This window comes from Amphiura filiformis, chromosome 19 (genome assembly GCF_039555335.1).
Source record: "Amphiura filiformis chromosome 19, Afil_fr2py, whole genome shotgun sequence".
Taxonomy (NCBI): Eukaryota; Metazoa; Echinodermata; class Ophiuroidea; order Amphilepidida; family Amphiuridae; genus Amphiura; species Amphiura filiformis.
The window spans coordinates 17,206,585-17,224,842 of NC_092646.1; the positions used below are offsets into that span (position 1 = coordinate 17,206,585).

At 35.4% G+C, this 18,258-nt stretch overlaps 1 long non-coding RNA gene across 1 annotated transcript in view; it reads left to right on the forward strand.

The window, feature by feature from the left end:
* Positions 1-18,258, forward strand: part of LOC140141006 (uncharacterized) — a 116,363-nt gene that overhangs the window by 46,614 nt on the left and 51,491 nt on the right. The window contains exon 2 of the long non-coding RNA XR_011857339.1: positions 10,103-10,147. This is a non-coding gene — a long non-coding RNA (uncharacterized lncRNA). The remainder of the gene's footprint in view (positions 1-10,102; positions 10,148-18,258) is intronic.

Sequence of the window (18,258 nt, forward strand, 5' to 3'; positions counted from 1 at the left end):
TTCCTAAAATATATACTGATTTTACCTTGTAATGCAAAATCAACACAAAACTTCTGTTGTCTTCACACACCAATTTTGGTATTTCTATTTGCCTTGACAACTTGATACATTTTTGACAATATTTTCTGTTTTGTTCATACACTATCTAATAGAAAGTTAGAAACAACAACAAACTTGAGCCAATTAATAAGTACCAGCCAGCTGCGGTACAAAAATAACAGGGTCAAGAGGCGGCGACAGAGGGGTAAAGGGGAATCCCCTGAATTTTGTCTCCCCTCCTCTTTGCCCCAGCCAGCAATGTATATGTATAGCATGTTGGGCTGTTTATAATTGATAATTGAGGTTGCGATTGCATCTTTGGCATAAAGTTTCTTGACTAAACGCCCGAATGACGTTGAAATTGAATGCACGCAGTGATACCTTAAGGCGACGCGATCTTTTGTTGGTCGAAGCAACCAAAAAATAGATTTCCACTGTCTAAATGGAAATAACACTTTAATGTTTTGCAAAAATTCATTCTACAAATCATATACTTTGAAAACTTGCTTAATTTATTATTGTCAATGAGTTATGTACGTTTTACAAAAGTGTTGTTGTTTCAGCCCTCTTTACATCATAACACGAGAACCACATGACCTACAAAAGTAAATTTGTGATATTTGAATTCTTCTACACATTCGCTATGAAATGATCAATGCAATTTTTGCCAAAGCTCACTACCATTCGCAAGATGATGTGAACGACCAAATCACAACAGTTTAAAATAGTTGATAACCTTAATCTACATAAATATTTTTGCAACCATAATATTCGGAAAGCACTGAAATACAATTGATTTAAAGCTGTATAAATATGTACTGGTTAGCCAACATCAAACGCATGCTGGATTATAGAAAGTCGTCGTAATGTGACCATTATGTTATGTTAATAGTTGCGCCACCCGCCGATAGAGATAAGACTGTACAAATAGTATTAAATACGAGTTTGAATATGATAATTTGTAATTATGGGTATGCGGTTAATGATGTTAAGATTTTGTCAATGAACTGTCGGGGTTTAAAGGGCAGGTCTATTGCAAAAATAAGTTTATCTCTATTCGAAGAGAATAATTATTACATTATAAGTTGATACTTGTTGCAATTTTTTTGTGCGTATTTCTCCTGAAAAAGGACAAATTGTGTGGGTAAAGTTCAGCCTCGTACGTGTTCTTCCCCCGTTTGAAGCGTACATGTTCTCCCCCGTTTGGCTGATGACGTAGGTAAATGAAGCGGACACTATACCCTGCTCCCATCATACAATCACAATCACTTTGACAAGTTTGACATTAGCAACAATGAGTTGTACTATCATTTACCATAACAATGCTGCATAACAATATGCACACTTTTGTTCTCATTTCGGGAACAAAGCCAACACAGTATTGTTATATGCGTTTGCTTTGTAATATTTCATCCAACTGAAACTATAATAACTACATGAGTTTGTGGTCTTAACACGGGTTTATATGCTAGTCTCAGATGAAATTCTAAGCTCAAATTATGTATTAATTTTTAGGCCTACTATTTCTCATGATATTGATATACACTTGAATTGTAATATCACAATTTACTAATATATAAAAAAAGAACCGGCTGATTTTATCATATAAAAACCATTAAATTTGCCATACTTTTTAGAGTTTTTTTTCTGTGAACAACAACAGTATACGTTCTGTCCATTGAGAGCGTTTATAGTCCCTTTTCTCACAGCGGCCACATCTCATTTCATGACGTCACCGTTTTTCTAGGCCAAATCTGTCTCGTTCGAAGGAACTCACAGCTTAAGTTGTTTTTTGCGGAATATCAATTTTAAACGTCTTATTTTCTCAAAAAAGGAGTCATTTTCATTGTCCTTATAATATTAGCTTGCCAATGATATGATGTTGTCCGAGCAATAGACCTGCCCTTTAAAGGGGGATCCAGTTGACCAGGCAAACTTTCAAGGATACCCCAATGAAGTAGGCTTAAAATATAATCAAGTCAATGTTCACCTCTATACCACCAACGTTGTACAGCTCCCAACTTAATGTGTTAAAGGTCAGGTCTATAGCAAAAAGAAGTTTATCTCTATTCGAAGAGAATAATTATTACATTATAAGTTGACACTTTTTGCATTTTTTTTGTGCGTATTTCTCCTGAAAAAGGAGAAATTGTGTGGGTAAAGTTCAGCCTCGTACGTTTTCTTCTCCCGTTTGAAGCGTACGTGTTCTCCCCCGTTTGACTGATGACGTAGGTAAATGAAGCGGACACTTTATCGTGCTCTCATCATACAATCACAATAACTTTGACAAGTTTGACATTAGCAACAATGAGTTGTACTATTACTTACCATAACAATGCTGCATAACAAAATGCACGTTATTGTTCTCTTTCGGGAACAAAGCCCACACAGCAATTGTTACTATTCGTTTGCTTTGTAATATTTCATCCAACTGAAACATTGCAATATACATGAGTTTGTGGACTAACACGGTTTATATGCTAGTCTCAGATAAAATTCTAAGCTCAAATTATGTATTTATTTATTTGGCCTAATATTTCTCATGATATTGATATACATATGAATTGTAATATCACAATTGTCTAATATATAAAAAAAGAAGCGGCTGATTGTATCCATATGTTTAAAAACCATGAAATTTGTAGTACTTGGAATTTTTTTCTGTGAACAGCAACAGTATACGTTCTGTCCATTGAAAGCGTTTATAGTCCCTTTTCTCACAGCGGGCACATCTCATTTCATGACGTCACCGGTTTTCTAGGCCAAATCTGTCTCGTTCGGAGGAACTCACCGCTTAAGTTGGTTTTTGCGGAATATCAATTTTAAACGTCTTATTTTCTCAAAAAAGAGTCATTTTCATTGTCCTCATAATATTAGCTTGCCAATGATATGATGTTGTTTTCGCTATAGACCTGCCCTTTAAGGATGTTTTACATTATATTCGTAGTCTGCAAACAATATTAATACCATTGATAATTAGTAAGTATGGGTACGGTTAATGATATTAAGATTATATCAATGAATTGTCGCGGTTTAAATGGTAAACAAAAAAAGGAGGGATGTTTTACATTATATACGTAGTAAATCCGCTTCAATTGTTTGTTTGCAAGACGTTCACTTTGATAAAAATATTGAATGTATGGTAAAAGCAGAATGGGGTGGTGAAGCTTTTTTTAGCTCTTTTACCTCCAATGCAAGAGGAGTAGCCATTTTTCTTAGCAATAAATTAGATTATAAAGTTCACAACACTCGTGCAGACGAAGAAGGAAATTGGTTAGCTGTAGATATATCTATTAATGATATTCGTGTGACACTCTTTTCGATTTATGGTCCAAATGAAGATAAACCGGATTTTTATAATGAAATTAAAAGACATGTAGAAGAAATACATAATGCACACTGCATTTTGTGTGGAGATTGGAATTTGGTTCAGGATCCAAAACTGGATACCTCAAATTATATTCGAATAAATAACCCAAAAGCGAGAAAAGTAGTTTTGGATATGAAAGATCATTTTGGACTGATAGATCCATGGAGACTTCACAATCAAAATATTCGTAGATACACCTGGCGTCAGCCAACCCCTTTAAAACAATCCAGACTGGACTTTTTTCTTATATCAGAAGAGCTTACAACTTATTATTTCAAGTTAAATTCAGAGTTTGAACCTGGATATCGAACAGATCACTCTCTTACTAGTCTTTCGCTTGACATGTCATCCACGTCATCTATCAAATATGGAAAAGGATTTTGGAAATTTAACAATTTACTGTTAAGAGATCTCGAGTCTTCGGCTAGGGTAAAAGAAAAAAATTAAGGAAGTTAAAATTCAATATGCTGCTTCACCGTATAACTTAAATAGTATAAGTCAAATTCCCCCAAGTGAACTTGAGCTGACTATAAATGATCAATTATTTATGGAAGTATTACTTATGGAAATTAGGGGGGAAACGATTAAATATGCTTCAGAAAGGAATAAAAGGAAAAAAAATCAAGGAAAAGTTACTAGAAAATGATATAAATAAGTTAGAAGAAGAGCTCGCTAGATCAAATGATCCTGTTGTTCTTGAAAATATTGATACCAAAAAGTTGGAGTTAGAAGAAACGAGAAGGGAAAAATGGAGGGAGTTATGATGAGATCAAAAGCAAGATGGGTAGAACACGGAGAAAAACCGTCAAAGTATTTTCTGAACTTAGAAAAAAGAAATCATGTTAATAAGGCAATTGCCCAATTACAAAACCCAAACGGTGATAATATAAATAATCAAAAACAAATAATGAAAGAAATTCTGAAGTTTTATTCAACATTATATGCATCTAAAGATAATGATTTAAATTTGGAGGAATTTGAACAACATTTATCTAGATCATATTTTCCGCTGTTAACTGATGGTTAGCTCCAAAAACTTGAGGGGCGTCAAGAGCTATTATTTGCTTTTAAAAAAAATGCCAAATAACAAAAGTCCGGTTCCGATGGATTCACTTCTGAATTTTGGAAGTTCTTTTTTCAAGATCTAGGTGAGTTCCTATTACGTTCTCTCAATTACGCTTATGAATCAGGGGAGTTGTCAGTGACACAGAGATTGGGAATTATTACACTCCTCCCAAAAGGAAATAAAGCAAAAAGGTTTTAAAAAAATTGGCGCCCAATAAGTCTCTTAAATATGACTTATAAATTAGTTTCTTCATGTATTGCTGAAAGATTGAAACATATCCTACCGAATTTAATAAATGATGACCAAAAAGGCTTTATGAAGGGGCGGTATATTGGGGAAATATAAGGTTACTTTATGATTTAATTCTGTATACCGAGTTACACGACAAGCCAGGTATGTTACTCTTAATAGATTTTGAAAAGGCTTTTGATTCCGTTTCTCACAAATTTATATTTAAAACATTAGATTTTCTCAATTTTGGAACTTCTTTTAAAAATGGATTAAACTCTTCTACAACAATAGTCAATCTTCACTTCTGGTAAATGGCAACGCTTCAAAACAATTTAATTTGGGTCGAGGCTGTAGACAGGGTGACCCTTTATCCCCGTACATCTTTTTAATCTGTTCGGAGATTTTGGGCTGCCTTATTAGAAAAAATAATTATATTACTGATTACAAATGTTCATTGTAAACTTTCTCAATATGCTGATGATTCCACAGTTATTTTAAAAGGAAGCGATGAGAGTTTGGTACAAACATTGAATACTTTGGATTTGTTTGAGAGATTATCTGGTTTGAAAATAAATGAAGACAAAACCAATGTTGTTTACATCGGTTCACTTCGAGGTAAAAATCCAAACCCCGAACTAACAAACAAAAAATTGAATTGGGTGAAAAATGGTAAATTTTCTGTTCTGGGTGTTGATTTTTCAACAAATTTAATGGACATGCCAGAGATTAACTACGAAAAAATTATGGAGTCGGTGACAGGTTTAATAAAACACTGGTCTAAAAGAAATATAACTGTATTGGGAAGAATAACTGTTGTTAAATCTATTTTGATGCCAAAGTTTAACCACCTTGTTCAGTACGACAGCAACTTAGGGTCACTTCCGGTAATTGTTACCGGCGTGACCTCTGCTGTTACGTAACGCAATGTTGAAAATCAGGTGGTAAATACGGTTTTTCAGAAAACATCAAAAAAATGGAATACACGAGTCGTTTCTCCCTTCATTTCCATATTGAGCCCATAGATAAGACATGAAACATGCGTTTAAGGCAAAGAATAACGTGTAAAAGTTGAATCATTGTGGAAAAAATGAATGCTTTTGGTGCGCGAAGTAGCCTAAAAAATGAGAGAAAATGCATGTCACGATCACTAAAATGCTTATATCTACAGCTTTGAGGAAACGCCGGTCTAATACTTTTCTGTTATGATAAACATTAATTAACCACAGCTTGTATTAAAATTTCAGCGAAAATGAGCGGTGGAACAACCTAGTCGTAGGTTGAAAAGTTGCGTTCTTTGAGTCCTCGTGTCGTAGGCGCACGTTGCAAGCAAGGGCGTAAATCGGGTGGGGGACAGGGGGACACGTCCCCCTCACTTTTCAAAGTGGGGGGACACAATATCACATGTCCCCCACATTTTGGTCCCCACCCCCAAAAAAAAGGAAAAGAGAAGAGAAAGGAGAAAAAAGAAGAGAAAAGGGAGAAAAAGGAAGAAAATTTTTTAAATTGCACGTAATTGAGTAGGTCCATCACTGCCCATACCTAAAAATCCGCACAGCCGGGTTGATCGTAAGTATAATATATTATAGGCCTGTGATTATTTTGGGCATTGCTTGAAGGCGGGTCCTCGGCCCAAAAGCCTGTAGGCCTACTGCGGGCCTGTCGATATGCAGGGCCCGTCACATTTTATCACCAAAGTCAGTCGAACTCAATGCTGACTTTAACATCAATCCATGCATGCTTTAGTAATAATTCCGAATCTCAAGTAAAATTTTGCCAATTGAGTTCGGTCCCTTTTTTGTTTGTTTTTATGATAAAAGTGTAAAAATTATGCACCAAATGACTTCAATTGGACCTTCATTTTGCAAAATTTTCCAACGTCTGAGCGCGGAACATCCCCCTCAGACACCCCCTGCGTATACATAAACAAGTGGTCGCTTTCGCTTCTGTTTGAGTGAAGACTTGTACGTCCACGAATGGAGTATTAGGCCATCATTTCACAATTTTTCAGCTGTTTCAAGCTAAAATTTTACACAATAATAGTGCCAAAATGGTCCACCAAATGGCTTCAATTAGGTCTTCATTTTGCAAAAGTTTCTTACTTCTGAGGGGGGCACATCCCCCTCAGACACCCCCCTACGTCGCGGGGCGCGTCGTGCGGCGCGTCGTGCGGCGCTGTCGCGCCGAAGTATCAATGACTAATAATTTTCATTGTGTCCCCCTAGTACAAGGAACTTATACGATGTCCTCATTCACAAACTGATACTATCTGTCCATCGTATAAGAGTGTTACCGTACGGCAATGTGGTGAAGGAATATTACACAGTCAAGAATAGGCTCCATCATTTTTTTATTATGATCCCTCCCAGTCTCCCGAAATATCTGAAACATCAAAAGCGTTGCAGGCTTACTCAAGACTGTCAACGCAGACAAAGTAGGGCCAACTTGCCCAGAAATGGTCAAATTTTGGCAAGAAATATCTCTTGTGTAATCCTATGTAAGTCCCCATATCACATCGTTATCGGCGATCGAGGTTTTTTTCTGAAGTTTGGTTGGTACCCACCAGCGTCATGCATGTGACGTGACACAGCTAAAATAATCGACCGGGAATCGGGGATCGTTAAAACGTCAACAAATTTCAAAACACAGAAAGCAGTAAACTTAATGGCGAGCGGTCCGAATTTTGAGCCATACAAGTTTACATGGTGAACTAGTGTCTCCCCACTTTCAAAAATGGATTTACGCCCCTGGTTGCAAGTGTCACGATGCTTCACGAAATGGATCCCAGCCGGCGCTGTATATTATGCATGTTATATTGATTAATATAGCAATTAAAAACGTATATTGTTATATATTTTATAAATGCAAATACTCTATTGTGTAACAAAATATTGTAGTCGTCAAAGAAGGTAGTATCATCTCATTTAACTGAAGTACAAGCAGTTTTGAAAAGATTGTTGTTGAGTGAGATCCTTGAACATGTTGAATGAGAAATAAGATAGCAAAAGAATACCCTTTGCCCGAACAAGTTGTGATGGTCTAGTGGACAGAGCGAAGGTTTGCAGTGCGGAAGGTTGAGATTTCGATTCCCATGTTATCTGGTCGATGATGTGGAATTTTTCAGTTCGTTTTTCTTTTCTTTTTTCCTCTCCCCTTTGTCTTTAATAATATAGGCCTAAATGAATGTCAGCTTGAAGGCTCACTTTTTTCATGATTTATTTCTTGTTCATGTTTAAGCCTAATCCTTAATTCGAGTTCATATCTTTCAAAAAAAATGCATTTCCGTTCAGTAGCTTTCAATATGAAATAATCAAATAAAGCATGTCAAACTTAAGTAATTTTTAAAAGTTCAAGACTATATATAGGCCTATCAAATAAAGGAACGTCAACACATATTTTCACGATTTTTTAATTGGACTATAGACCCCTCCCCTATCGGCAACATATTTTATGAGCTTTTATGCATACATATCAAATCATGAGATGCACGAATTTCAAACCTAATATATTGGCATATTTGTAATTTTTACACAATGTCCAACTTACACCTCGGATTACACCTAATTGGAATCAGCCAAGTTCGTTGTCTAGATAGAGCAACTAACTTTGATGTCGTATTAAGACTAATCCCCATGGAACACCACAGTTAAGCGGTCAAGATATTAAGCGTTTTCTTTCATTTTTATCTCGCTACTTCTGCTTCAAATGTAACGTGAAAACCTTCCTAACAGTTATTTACTAATATTATAAATATTGTTATAATATTTGGAATAACAAAACTTCAAATTTGCCCGAAATCGTATATTATGGCTTTAATAAAAATATGAAAACTAGGATTTAAAAATATGAGTTAAAATCAAATCAAAAATCAAAGAGAGGTGCTTGCGGGGTTCGAACCAAGATCGAACTTCCAAATACATGTATTTACCACTAAGCCATACCAGAGATATGATTAATTCGGTTACAATAATAGCAATGTTATACCCACTCATTGGCTCACTCGTGATTCTATTTCTGGAATGAATTAACACCGTCCAAATAATGTAACACACACCTTTATGCTGACTTTTAAAATTGTTTGAACGTTGGGAGTATTATTTTCAAGTTAAATAACCAACAATGGACAATTGACAATGAAAGTTTCTTTGCAGGAAAAACATCGGCCGTACAATATATGGCGTGACAGTAGTCACGCACAAATATAAACATTTCAACATGTTCAATATGCGACTAGAAATATACCCCAACCAAAAATCACGAAATTTTCAGGCAAGCTAACTTTAGTTATGTATATAATTAACCTTTAACCTTATGTATTATGCATATATTTGACCTTTTAACTCATTTACATACTTGTGAATTCTGTATGATACATCTACCCAGATTTTGGGATGGATGTATACACAGTGATTTGGAGAAGCTATGTAAATAATCAAAAGTACATGGCTACAAATTGACAAAGGCAACTCCTTTTGTCAAAAATATTGCTGAATATACAATGCACTTCATGGCCTTCTCCTCAACATTGGTTACTGACCTTAGTCAATGGACTAAATCTACAGAACTTATCCATGGCAAATCATGGCAAACTCTTTGAGCTGTGTGAAGGATCAAGAATATTGTTGGGCTAACTATCGAGTGACCACCGAAAAATGTTGTTTTGATACTCATGCTTCCAATACGCCAAAGGATTATTTTTAAAATACTTTTGCTTGTATATAAATGTCTTGACAACCAAGGACCATCATACTTGTTAAATTGTTTATCATTATGTTCTAACGAGGGAACTTACCTTCGTCTTGACTATCCCATGACTAGGGTACTAGATGGCGATAGAACTTTCACAGTTTCTGCATCAAAAGAGTGGAATACGCTACCTGTAAATATGTTCAAAAAAGCTCTGAAAACTTATTTGTTTCCTTAACCTGTTTTTAATTGATATTGTATATTTATATTTTTCAGATGCACCTTCATATGTAGTTCATATGTATTTTATTTGTTATTCTTATTATCATTATATTACAGGCTGTGTCAAAATGGTTTTCCTCCATCCGATTTTGTTTGTTTGTGTGATTTGAACGGCCTGCCTTTTCCAAACGCACCGCTGGATTTACATGCAACGAACAGACTTTATTCTTTATACTTTATATATCTGATCATTTTCAGTTGATCCAATGGGGCGTTTCTTTGAGGATGAAGATAGATGAAGAGAAACATCATTTTGATTAAGTGTGCATCAGCATCCTCATCATCATCATTATTATTATTATTATTATTATTATTATTAGTAGTAGTAGTAGTAGTAGTAGTAGTAGTATTATTATTATTATTATTATTATTATTATTATTATTATTATTATTATTATTATTACTGTTAATGTTATTATTATTTGTTTCAGGTGTCCACGAGTGTTATGGTGGTATAAATCAAATTGGGCTAAATAGTAAGTGTATGGCAACATACAGTCTTTATATTTTTACGGTGATTTTATATAACCGAACGAACACATAAAACGCAATCACAAGTTCTTCGAGCCTTGTTCTTGAGTTATAGGGGAAAAGGTCTAATATCAAAACTTGGATTCCACAGGGGACAAAATTTATCCGATTTTGTTTTTAAAAAAAAGGTTACTCCATTTGCGAGAACATTAAAAAAAGAATAGTTTGCTGTGTGTTTGCCATATCTCAGATTGTTATTTTTACCTTGGTAACATACCAAAAAAGATCAAAATCCATTGAGCTCTGTTGACCTTGACCTATTTTGTGACTTTACTTATGTAACAAAACATCCAAAACAATCCAACTTTTCTCATTTTGATTCATTTTTGCCAAATGAACAATTTCAGACTAGTAAAAATTAGAGCAGTTTTCAATTGTAGACGCCTGTGGACCCGAAAATTTGACATTTTGCCTATAACTCGAAAAATGTATGTCGGAGACACGTCAATCTGTACTTTTTCTGAATCCGTATGATGAGAGCAATACATTGGTATGGTGTTTTTTTTTTAAAGATATAACCAAATTTGAAATTTCACCCCTGTATAAGCGGACACTTTGTATTTATTTACTACTTGGACTTTCGGGAACTATTGATTTGTTATCAAATATACTTTTCTGAAATGAATGGTCATTAAATGGGTTCTGTTGCAGTTAGTAAAGGAGTTAAGGGCGCATTACACCAAATCAATGCGCGAAAGGTGCAATTGTGACGAGTTCCGGTTAAAAGTATATGGCTACTGGAGAGAATGTGGTGTCCTTAGGGACCATGTTCTTCATGAGGTTGGCATGTTCTGATTTAATTGAAAGATGCTAACCTATTAATGACTAAAATAGATATGGAATAATACAAATCGATTTCACAAGAAAAGTAGGCCCTGTCCGAATTACTGCTAACGGAACAAGTTTTAATGCTAGTTTTGGCGTTGAAATAGCGATGTCGCTTTTAATAAAAAAAACTGATTCTATAAAGTTTCCTAAAATTGGAGCTTAAATGAAATTTCGGTCCTTAATTAATACAGGGATGCATAGGGCCTGCACTTTGGCTCGTTTTTTGCAGGTTTACATGGTCCAATAATCACAAGATGACTGACATGTGGTAACAAAGGAAGCAGTCACTGCAATTTGATTATGTCCCATATGATTGGCCATTCAAGACACCCATGTGAATATACTATAGCGGCCTTTTCAAAATATAAAAATACCTGTTTGCTTGATTGCATCGACAATACCCGGGAACAATAGGCCTACACACAGTATATGCATTGGACAAACTTTTTACAATAAGCATGATTAGTGATGATGTGACCTCCAGATTTATACATCGTTCGTCTCGCACACTGACAACATTTGATTGAATGGACTGTAGGCTACTGCGCCGTGATTACGGTGAAGGACACTTTTCAAATCCTTTGTTTGGAGCCAATCAATAAAAGCATGCAGGGCCTCTATACCCATGTACAGTTTATCCCTTACATAACCTATGTCTTGAATACGCTGCCAAAGTTATGTAATAATCGGATTAATACTATATAGCAGTAGGTAAAAACAAGTTTTGAATAATCCGCGCTACAAAGTCCCATTCAGTGATCCCAGCGAAAGTGAAAAAAAAATCAAATTGTTAGGCTTACGTTTATAATTTTTTTTAATGAAAAACAAATGGCAAAAAAACAAAACAGGAAAACGACAGTATTGACGAAGTTGAAGCCCCATTGAAATACATGTAGCTAATTTATATACTGTCAGTACCGGTATATAAATTACAGACTCACGTAAATGCATTATGTTTTGCCTTAGACACACGGCTTTCGGCTGAACCACTGCACTAGCAAGCTTTGTTAGCACATCTATAACAATGACGAAAGGTACAAAATCAGCCATATAAGGCCTTTAGATAGCAGAAGACACCAAATGACCAAATTGGTGTTTTATGACCTTTGACATTCTTTTGTGGCGAGTGACATGGTCTTTCAATTCACGCCGAGTGTCCTTGACAGGTTTGACTATGCTTCAGTGGTCATGAAAGAATTCAAAAGATAACCTCTGCCCCAATAATCCCAAGCAATTGTCTGAAACTGCTCCTCGGATCATAAGAACTCAGTCCTCAAATGATAGTATAGACCACTTGGCATGTGACGTCATTGCCCGGCAGTATGCGCGCGCATTATGGCAATGTCCATTGTTTTTTGCCTTGCAGTGCGAGTACGCATCGTAGTCTGCTAAGGGCACGTGTATTTTAAATCGCCCGCCACATTTCATATAGTACAGGAAAGCCATTGAACAGTGTAGCGGCTCGTTCGAGCATATCGATAGACGAGTCCCTCGCCTTTGTTGATAAACAGTGATATCAAGTGGTCTATAAAAATTACTGACTATCATTGAAGACCGAGTTCCGCAGTCTAGTATCCAAAATCTGAATTTTGATGATTTTTACGATCGTCGGGATGAAAAAAAAATCAAAAAAATCACTGAATATTCCTTTAGTTCCCTCCTCTCCTTACCCTGGCAATATAAATCAAAGAAAAATAAATAAAACAAGAAAAGAAAAAAAAAGAAAAAGAAAATTAACCAAATTAAAGACTTAATGTACGATCATTATATACTCAAAATGCTGAAATAATACTAGTAATAATTATCGGGAATGGCTTCTGTTAATTTTGAGCTGAAATAATAAGGTAAAGTGAAAGAAACACTGCTTGTTATTTTGGCCGTTTAACACGCAGTTCTATGGGAGGACATTATGACTTTATGTCGAACTTTGCTCTATTTACCTACAAACACAAGCAATTTGGCTGATTCCATTTAGGTGCAAGTTGTAAACATTACAAATATGCTAAAAAATCAGGTTTGAAAAAAATTAACCAAATTCATATTATAAGATCGTACATTATGACTTTAAGGGATCTGGAACGAGCGTTTTGAGCGTTTCGATAGTATTTTTTGTGGGACATGAGAGCACATCAGACATATCGAATTGCATTCTGAATACGAAGAATGTCTTTCTGATATCAAATAAATTTCATTGAAATTTAATATATATAATACAAATTTTATGACAAATTATTAAAATTTGATATTTTTCACTTTTTTGATATATAACAGTCCTCGAAGTAAATATCATAAATCTAATGATATATTCTTAAACAGTCCCTGGTATGCCATACATGTATATGTATAGTAATTTTGCTTGATCTGTTTTGTGCTGTTTAAACAAATAGTTAAACATAATTTCCATAAAATGTAAGCTTTTACTGTCAGATATGTCCCCTTTTAATTTTGAGCAGAACAAGTGAGGTAAAGCAAAGAAAATTGGAATTTACTACTACTACTACTACTACTACTCGCGCCAAAGAATGTTATACGATTGTAAAACGGTACGATCCTTTGGGTGGGGGTGTGTAGGGGTGCGTATGTGTGTCCTGCACGCGTATTTTTTTCTGTAACTATAATGGGACGCAATACGATACCGGTATGTTATAAGAATCAAACTTACAAGAAAAATGGCTCTTGTCAAATCCTACAATTCTGTCAGAGAAAATATGCATATTTGCATTAAATTTTTAATTAATTGACATAATTGATTAATTAATAAATATTTTATTTAATGATTTACCATAATTCCAAACATGTCAAACAATGTGTCAAATTAAAGCTAATGAAATGCTTTATAAATTGGTCAGATAGAGCACATTTTGCAGAATGCATTTAGTATTAGAGTCAAGCGGTAGCATGACCAGCAAGTTTTTAAAAAAAACGACTGATAAAGAAGAATAAACAGATGCACCGCGGACTATATTTACACGAAACAAAACGCTATTGTTCTGTGATATTTTTCGCTGGGTACAAAATATATCTAAAACCATGCTAAATCTTATTTACTGTCCAAAGTGTAATATTTTAATAACTTATTAATTCAAAAAGTTACACCAATCTTACAGTCAATCCAATTGTTTGATAATAAACAAACATTCTTGTATTATTTCACGCGGTATTTCATAGCCAAAATTAGTGTAAAATCATAGCTAATCATACTGATATCCAGAATCTTTCGTCACTGCTACAGCCATACATGGCTGTCACTGGCACACTACTTTTTGAAATTCACTTTCAAAATATACCCTAGCATTTTCCTGGATACCCTACATACAAATTCTGGATCCCATTCGCCAAAAAATCAAGTTTTTCACAATTCTTTTATTCTTTCCGGACATACATTCATATTAATAAATACTCCACTTTCACAGCTCGTTATATCGGGACGTCCCCGTGGCGAAGTGGATAAGGCCATGGACTTCTAATCCACTTACGAAGTTTTGCCCAAGTTCGAAACTTCCCACCACCTATTTTTTAATGTTTTATTAACCAATTTATTGTCATAAATCAAGAATAACACCATTTCGAACATCCATTGCTATTGTGATTATTATATTTTTTTCATCAAACAAACATGTTTGATTTTTTATTCACATTTAGGCCTAGGCCTAGGGCCTACTTTCACCATCCAGATGCTTTCAGTGGCTATGTGCACAGCTCAGACTGAAATTATAATTGGAATAAATATTATAAATTGTCACAAATTAAAATCACAAACAGCGAAAGATCGCCAACAACTGCCGCTGAATATTGTTATCCAACTAGATTTCTCCGCAGGGCTATAAAGAACCACAAACCGCGAAATTTGGATATATACTAGATTGCCCTGCAGGGCTATAAAGAATCACACACCACGAAATATGGATATCCAACAAGCTTAAACTATAAATTAGCTCCCGATAGAGGGCAGGGCTTGATAAGGGAAATTAAAATCACAAACCGCGAAAGATCGCCGACAACCGCCGCTTAATAGGGATATCCAACTAGATTGCCCCGCAGGGCTACAAAGAACCACAAACCGCGCAATTTGGATATCCAACCAGATTTCTTACAGGCCTATCGATTATAAAGAACCACAAACCGCGAAATATGGATATCCAACAAATTAAGACCACAAACCGCGAAAGATCAACAACAACTGCCGCTCAATATTGATATCCAACTAGATTGCCCGCAGGGCTATAAAGAACCACAAACCGCGGAATTTCGATATGCAGCTATTGCCCCACAGGGCTTCAAAGAACCACAAGCCACGAAATATGGATATCCAACAAGCCAGATTATAAAGAACCACAAACCGCGAAATATGGATATCCAACAAATTAAGACCACAAACCGCGAAAAGATCAACAACAACTGCAGCTCAATATTGATATCCAACTAGATTGCCCCGTAGGGCTATAAAGAACCACAAACAGCGAAATTTGGATATGCAACTAGATTGCCCCACATGGCTACAAAGAACCAGAAACCACGAAATATGGATATCCAACAAGCTTAAACTATAAATTAGCTCCCGATAGAGGGCAGGTTTGATGAAAACCACAAACCACGAAAGATCGCCGACAACCGCCGCTTAATAGGAATATCGAACTAGGTTGCCCGCAGGGCTACAAAGAACCACAAACATTAAAACACGATTATATTGCCTACTCGGGGCATTTAGACGCTTCCGTAGTATAGGCTTAAATATAATGCGCATTTACCAGTTCCGACTTGAAGTAGGCCTAAATCGGACTTACTCTCTGTGTCTCTCTGGCATTGTCAACATTGGGTGTGTGTTGTTCATATTTACATTTTCTTTACATATTTACGTTGCCTTGAATAATTAAAATATATTAAAATGTATATTGATCATTGTGTACGCCTCTTAACATTACAGTCACGTGTGACAAGCAAGTTTTAAAAATACACGACTGATAAAGTTTTGTTTAATTATTTATTGTCATGAATCCAGAATTGCAACTTCAAACATCTATTTTTCGTTTTATTTGTTTTATGGAGCACATCCTAACCTGATGACTTTCCAAGCTTGGAGCTGCTTGGCTACATTCATAAAAAGAAAAGAAATCTACCAAAAAACGTTGACAACGTAAAGAAATCAGCAAGTTTAAAAAACCCACCTCGGCTCACTTTTTGAAACTTGGTCCCATTTTAAACACCAACAGCAAATCAGTGTTTTTATTTTATTTCAACAGAACACAGCGTTTCCAACAAGATTACAAGCCTACGTGTTATTTGTTTAATTCAATCATTAATCATGATTATTATAAAACAAAACACAATAGGATATTGGCTTACCGTGCAAGAACAAGATAATAACCTTTCAGGTCGTTCCAGAAAGCTTACAAATTAATATCGCATCTGCACATTAAAGATACATAACACTTCTGGAAATGTTTTAAATTTATATAAATATGATAAAGTTTAAATCAGTACCTTTTACAAATGGGACCAAGTTTCAAAAAGTGAGCCGAGGTGGGTTTTTTAAACTTGCTGATTTCTTTACGTTGTCAACGTTTTTTGGTAGATTTTAGTTACATGACTCCAAACATTGTATTCCATTTTTTTGCTATACACGCATAGGAGCTGTACTTTTAAAATCCGCGCCTAATCAATAATAATAGTCTTTCACTCCATTGTCAAACCTAGAGTGTGATGGTTTTGTAGCAGATGACAGTGCTCATTCAAGCCTGTCAAGGTCAGTTAGTAGCCACTTGCTGAATGGATGGCCATTATCAGCTATCAAAGAGATGCCTCAGTGCAGCTGCCAATCACTGTAGAGGTTTGATAACATTTTGTTAAAACCCAAATGTGATATAAGGACAAAGCTGTGCATGTTGGTACTTAATTGTTTGGATTCTTATGTTGAAATGCCCTTGTATTAGTATTTTTATGTGTAGTGTATATTGTTCATAAATTATATAGCTTTTAAATTATGGGCATTTTTGCTCTGTTGCACTGTACCATTATGGAATATGAGCAAATCAATTACCGACACAAGCAGGTATACATACAGTGCATTATTTTATTTTTATTTCGTATCTCAGGAGCACAGCTCACTTGGTAAGGCATCAGAATTTTGTTCACGAGCGCTTCGAACTTTAAATCGGAAGGTGGTGAGTTCGAGCCTCATCACGGTCACATTAATTTTATAAACCAAATATTGTTCGAACTTTTCATATTTGTTTTTCTTTTATTGTTTCTTTTCTTTGTCTTTTTTTTTCTTGTTTTATTTATTTTTTCTTTATTTTTCTTTGATTCATATTGCCAAGGTAAGGAGAGGAGGGAACTAACGGCCCATTCAGTGATTTTTTCATCCGGACGATCGTAAAAATCATCAAAATTCAGATTTTGTCCTGCGGAACTCAGTCTTCAATGATATAGTAGTCAGTAATAATCTTTTGGTCATTATATGACTATCATCATTTGACGACTGAGTTCTTATGATACATCATCCGAAAAGCAGTTTCAGACAATTGCTTGGGATTGTTGGGGCAGAGGTTATCTTTTGAATTCTTTCATGACCACTGAAGCAGAGTCAAACCTGTCAAGGACACGCGGCGTGAATTGAACTGACCATGTCACTCGCCACAAAAGAATGTCAAAGGTCATAAAACATCAATTTGGTGTCTTCTGCTAGTGGTTCAGCCAAAAGCCGTGTAGGCCTATTTAAGACAAAAAATAATGCATTTACGTGAATCTGTAATTACAGACAATATATAAATTAGCTACATGTAGGCCTATTTGAATGGGGCTTCAACTTCGTCGATACTGCCGTTTTCTTGGGTTTTTTGCCAATTTTTTTCATTAAAATATTTTATAAAAGTAACAATTTGATTTTTTTTTTCACTTTCGCTGGGATCACTGAATTGGGCTTTGCAACGCGATAGGCCTATATTCAATACTTGTATTCACCTACTGTTATAGCATTAGTCCGATTATTACACAACTTCGCCAGCGTATTCAAGACATCCAATGCAAATAATCACCTAGATTATGACGTAGCATACCGTAAATATGGCGGAGTACTCAAATTCATTCAACAAAAGCATGATTACAAGCTATTGCAATCTACCGCGACAGCTCGTCTCACACACATAACAAATGCACTATACGATCAAATAGAGTGTATGCAATAAACCCAAGCGGAACGAGAGTTGCTAAGTAACCGCTACCCGAACCA